Below are 6170 nucleotides of genomic sequence, written 5' to 3' on the forward strand. Positions count from 1 at the left end.
CAGCGGTTCCTCCCCGCCGGGAGTAATTCTAGGAAGGTAATGTGAGCTGGAGAGACTGGAGAGCCAGCTTCACATTTATTTACTCTGACAGCTAAATTGGTGAGCAAGGGGGAAATCAGATGAAAGCCATTTCAGAGTAAATACTAAATACAAAATTTAAACATTCAGGCTGTGACACGCAGGGAGAGAGTAAATGGGAAGAGACAGAGGTACTGCACCCCTCTCCTGTCCAGGGCCCTATTCCCACCTTGTCACCTTGCTGGACATTTCCTGCTCAGCAGATGGCATACAAACTGAATGAGCCTCAGCCAGCAACTCCTCTCTCCCAGTTACAGTACCCTTGGTGGTAAAATGTGCAAGTTGCTTCAATCAGATGATCTTGGAAGTGCTGGAGAGAACTCTGGGCTCAGAGAGACAGGAGGTTGAATCCCAGTCCAGCCACTTCCTGGAGCCTCAGTTTCTTCAGCCGTGGGAACACTATCAGCTTCGGGTTTAATGAAATGGTCGACGTCAGTTCTTTAGACCTCAAAGTATATTGCAAATGTCCCCAGGTGCAGTCAGCCCAGCTCTCCCAGAGTGAGCACCCACTGGTAGGTTCAGGTTGGCAGATGTTTAAGAAGCTTTTATTCCATCCCAGGTTCCGGTTAGGACCAGGAAACCCAGAGGAAACTGACCTGCTGTCTGCCACAAAGGGCCCACAGTCTTGCGGAGAGAGAAAAGCTAGGTGATAGTGTGATTTGGTTAAGTGTTCCAAGAAGTACCCAGGGAGCAAGGGGGAGGGGTGCTTTTGCTTGGTTCCCCAGTGGAGCACCAGGGAAGGTATCATACAGAAGGTGACCCCTCAGGGAAGCAAGGAAAGATGAGTTAGTGAGACGGGCAAGCAGGGTTGGATCAGAGTGAAGGCGGGGGATCCAGACTGTGTGTAGGATTCAAGTTTAGGAGAAGAGGTAGGTGGGAGTGAGGGGTGGAGGGCAGGGTGATGGGAAGTGTGGACTCATCTTCCAAGTCTGGGTCTCTGCAGATCTGCATAGAGTGGAGTCCAGGATTCCGGTAGCTTGAGATGATAACCTAACTGTGACACACTACTGTGAGTCTCTAAGACGCTCGAGGAGCCTGAGCTTCCCCATCGTAAAACAGGTACTAACAGAAAACCCACTTAAGTATTGGAGTATATTCCGGGAATCCAGGATGTATCCTCAAGGTAAGAACTTCATGCTGGGCGTGCTGAGATGGCTCAGTGGGTTCAGGGACTTGTTGACGAAATTGATGCCTGAGTTCAATGCCCGGGGTCCACATGGTGGAAAGAGAGAACTGATGTCCTCACGTTGCCCTCTAACTGCCACACGTACGCCATGTCCCACAGGAACCCCCACAAATACACAACACAACACAACACGTATACAGGAAGTGAGTAAATACGCATAGCAGTAGCAACAGCGACAATAAAAGCAAACTTGACACTGCTCCAGTGTCTAGGAAGCACTTCTCACCCAGAGCCACGGTCATCACTCAGAGTGCACGGACACAAAGAAGACGCTAGCTCAGTGGAGTCCTCCCGGGCTAACCGTCCTGCTAAGAGAATTCTGCCCCCACCACTTATGCAGTCAACCTGCTCTACTCCACCGTTTCAAACCCGAACATCACTCCACTGGGAATGAGACTTGAATATCATGCTAAGGAATATCAGCTTCAAGATACAAACTGTGAGGAGCCAGCAAAGACCTTTTAGGCATGAAGATGGCATGGTCAAATTGGGGGTTTGGAGAGATGATAGGCCTTTGACTTGAGGACAGACTTGAGAGTGGGGAGTGAGCCCTGAGCACGGGAGAGGCAATGAGGCAGCTGCGGGAAGGGTAGGAAGGAATATAATGAAGAGATACATGGTTTATTGCCATGTCTAGTCACATACTACATACTTATAAGACATACAACACAGCAGTCCTAAACTGGCTTTGCATATTAAAGTTATGTATAGTGTTAGATGATAGAATCATATGTATTATAATCTTATGCATTATATATGATCCTATACAATCATATTAAATATTTTTACATACACATATATTATTTACATATATGTAGATGAGTCAAATGACATTATATATAACTTTACTATGTAGTAGAAAATGGCAAATGGGGTTTCTAATTTCCAATTATTTTCTCTATCAGGCTGGACAGTTAGGATCAGGTGGGGAGGTTTAATAAGCTCAGTTTTGTTCAGGGTATGGGGACAGAGGTGTGTGTTCAGGAGGAAGTACTCCAAAGTAAGGCTGGAGCTGGGAGAATGCTTTAGAGATGTCAGACTGGAGACAGACACAGAAGCCACAGAAGCTGCTAAGATTTCCTTACATGGGAAGAGCGGCCTTGTCTGCTTTCTGAGAGGTATGAGGCTCCTCTTCCTTTCAGTGATGATCGTTTTTAAATGAGAAAGAAGATTGTATAGCGATAAATGTTGAAATAGAACTTAAAGGGGCTGGAGAGATGGCTCAGAGGTTAAGAGCATTGGCTGTTCTACCAAAGTTCCTGAGTTCAATTCCCAGCAACCACATGGTGGCTTACAACCATCTGTAATGAGATCTGGTGCCCTCTTCTGACCTGCATGTATACTATTGGTTTATCTTTTATTAATGCTGCTATTGGTCCTAAACAGCTGTATACCCAAATCGCCATACAGAGACTATGATTTAATTAACCTAGAACACAATGCTGGGCAATAGTTACTCTATCCTAAACCTCCAAGTCCTCATAGTTTCCTATCATTTAGATTTCCCACATTATACTTGCTTTTAGGTCCAGTCCATCTCTCCACATCATTCCAAAATCTCTCCTGCAGACTGCTCTCCCGGCTTTCTCTTCTGCCCTTCTCTCCTCTTCTGCCTCCCACCTTCCTGTCCTCTGGCTCCTCCCTCTCTTCCTGCTTCCTTTCTATTGCTCAACATTGTGGCTAGTTGCTTTATTTTGGCATGTTTACACAAAGTTGAGACAGGTGATGCTTAGAATAAGTATCACAATGCAATGTCCAGATTCAAACCAGAGAGTGGGGGAGAGAAATGAGCATTTGAATGAACAAAGGTAAGGTGTATACATTCCAAAAGAACATTATACCAACAGGGTACAGACAATTCCCTTTTCCAGATGCAAATAAGGAACTAGCAATAGGAGGCTGGAGAGATGGCCTGGGTTCAGTTCCCAGCACCCACATAGCAGCTCACAACTATCTGTAATGCCACTTCGAGGGGACTTGATGCTCTTCTGTTCTCTGAGGGCACACGGTACATTGCACATATATGTAGGCAAAACACCCAAATACATAGTAGAGGTGTGTGTGTGTGGGGAAAGTAATGATACCCATTGCACATCATTGTCACCTGCTTTCTGTATTTTCTGTAGACACCATGGTGGCATCTATGGTTGAGGCATGAGTGTTTCCTTAGAAAGACATTTCCAGGGCAGTTTAGAGCAGATATGTACTTCAGGATTTGAGGGCCCATTTTTTTATTTTTTATTTTTTTTTGTTAACTACTCAGATACCGCTACAGCAAAAAATGGCTTGAGATATTATGTGAATTCATGAGGACATCTGTGTTCTAATTAAAACTTCCTTGGACCCTGAAATTTCACTTTCATGCACCAAAAGATAATAGTCTTTGACTTTTTCCCTCAACCACTTACCGTCGCAGCTGTACAGAAAGAGGTGGCGTGTGTCACTCTGCTGAAGTACTGCCTACTTGGGGAGGAGTTTGTAGGCCTAACATTTGTAGATTCTACCTAAAGCTCTTCTACTGTGCTGTGTTTGTCTTACTATAATGAAGTACATGAGGCATGCTACTTTATAGCTAAAGAAAGAAGCTAATTTCACAGTCTGGAGGTCCACCTGAGGTCAAGGTATGTAGTGATGGCCTTCTTAGGGTCTTGAAATTTACATGTGAGGTATACAAGATGAGTCACAGGGAGAAAGCATGTGAACATGCATCTACTAGCCCTCCTCCCCTTCCTCCTGCTCCTTCATTTTTTTTTTTTTGAGACAGGGTCTTGCTATGTAGCTCTGGCTGACTTGGGACTCACCATGACCTGGCTGGCCTTGAAGGGACAATCACTTGCCTGAATGCTGGGACCAAAGGCATGCACCACCAGACCTAGGTCAATTGTCCTACCTCTTAACACTTCACAATGGGGGTTCAGCTTCATCACATGAACCCCTGAAGGACACACTGACACCATAACATCTATTAACTGTATAATCCTGCCTAAGCCGTATCATGTTTCAGGGTTTCTCTACTTTCCACCCACAGAGCAAAGGAGTGAGGTGAGTCTCTTCAACTCTCAAGTAAGCAGGGTCCTAGTACGTCAGTCAACAAACTCACTGAGCACGCGTTGCATGACAGGCACTGTTTAAAAGTCTGGTGACACAGCAGTCACAGAGTCCTTTCCTGAAGTCAACATTATATTTAAACAAAGGGCAGATACCAAATTATATAGTGTTGGGTAGTGTTAAGTTCTATTTAGAAAATAAGAAGGCAAGAACTGGAAATTGGCAGGGATGGCCAAGGACAGCCTCTTAATCACTGACACACACGTGAGCAGAGAAATGAGCAGATGGTGTGGGCCCAAAAGCATCCCAGGCAACAGCAGCGGCTGACGGAAGCTCTCAGGGAGCTGCTCTCCTGTACCCAAAGGAACAGGGAAGCCACTATGGCTGAGCACAGTGATCAAGGGGAGAAGGGGCCGTAGGGTAGACAGGTAGCCAAGCACAAACCATTTGGGACCATGTAGATCTTCAGATTGTATTCTAGGTGTGATGAAAAGCCATTTATTTGTTTGTCTGAACATCGAAAAGTCTTGCTATGGTGTACAGGCTCTCCATGACTTTTGGACTTAAATGGTTCCACTTCTGCCTCTCACACAGCTAAGACTACAGATACATGCTACTGTGTATATATATTCTTTCAAAAGAATTAAAAAAAAAAAAAGGCTTGTTGGGTCTGGTTAGCCCAGCTGCTTGAGGCCTGAGACACAAGTTCAAGGCCTGTCTGGGTTACAGCGTAAGACCCTTTACAAAATGAAAACAAAACAAAACCAACCAACCAACCAACCAAACAAACAAAAACACTAAAAGGGCTGGGAATGTCGCTCAAAGATGGAGCACTTGTCTAGCACATGGAAATTCCTGGATTCAACCCCACTGGGTTCAAATCCTGCCTGTGGGGGTGACTTTAGAGCAGGGGGACGGTCAGTGAGGCACTGCAGTAGATATGACCTGAGCAAGAACAGGGTGTTGGGTGAGTAGTCACCAGATTCAAGACATGTTTGGAAGATGGACCAGATAGGAGCAAGAAGGAAAAAAAGAAGAAATCAAGGACAAATTTGCTGAGTTCAACTATTTTAGGAACACAGTGATTACACACAGGAAATGTTTAACATTTAACTTATAAGGCAAGAATATCTTGTTATTTTACACACTAGCATAAAAATCGGAGATGTATGTATGGATTTGGAAATTGGCTGCTCATCTTCATAGAGAGGCAGGGCTGTAGAATGCTCGACTTCTTAAAACCAGGGCCTTCCCAATTTATAATGTGCTTTGTGCAATGTCTCCTCAGGTGACTCTTTCCCCAAGTACTGAATGCCAAGTACAGAAAACCAACAGGTGAGAGGGTTGCCGTGCAACTGATGAAACTTCACACCTCTGCCTCGGCATTTAATTCAGTTCTCTACTCTCACCCCCCCACTCAGTATTTCAATCAATTCTTCACTCAAATAAGTCAAAATTAAATGTGAGCTAATTTTAAAGTACAGGCCACCTCTCAATGGCCCAGCTTAACACTTGTGTTCCAAAATCTCTCTTTAGACCCCTCAGCATATTTACAGTGTACACATTCATTCTTTTAAGAGTTTTTTTTTTTTTTAAAGAAAAGGGACACCCATGATGCATGCAGGGGCTTCAACTTCCCAGTTTTCTTTCCTTCACCTGTACCATGAGACCACCTAGCCCCCTTCCTCTCCTCTGATGGCAGGGTAGGCAGGCAGAGGGGTGAAGCAACTTGCTCTGTGGAAATTTCTGGAAAGAAGGCACTTGACAGTAGTACATCACCTGGAAACACTGGCCGATCTGAGTGGAAAGCTGCCTACCAGAGCTGTTATCCAGGACGTGGATGAAAGACGATAAGACC

The sequence above is a fragment of the Meriones unguiculatus genome, chromosome 8 (assembly GCF_030254825.1).
Source record: "Meriones unguiculatus strain TT.TT164.6M chromosome 8, Bangor_MerUng_6.1, whole genome shotgun sequence".
Lineage (NCBI taxonomy): Eukaryota > Metazoa > Chordata > Mammalia > Rodentia > Muridae > Meriones > Meriones unguiculatus.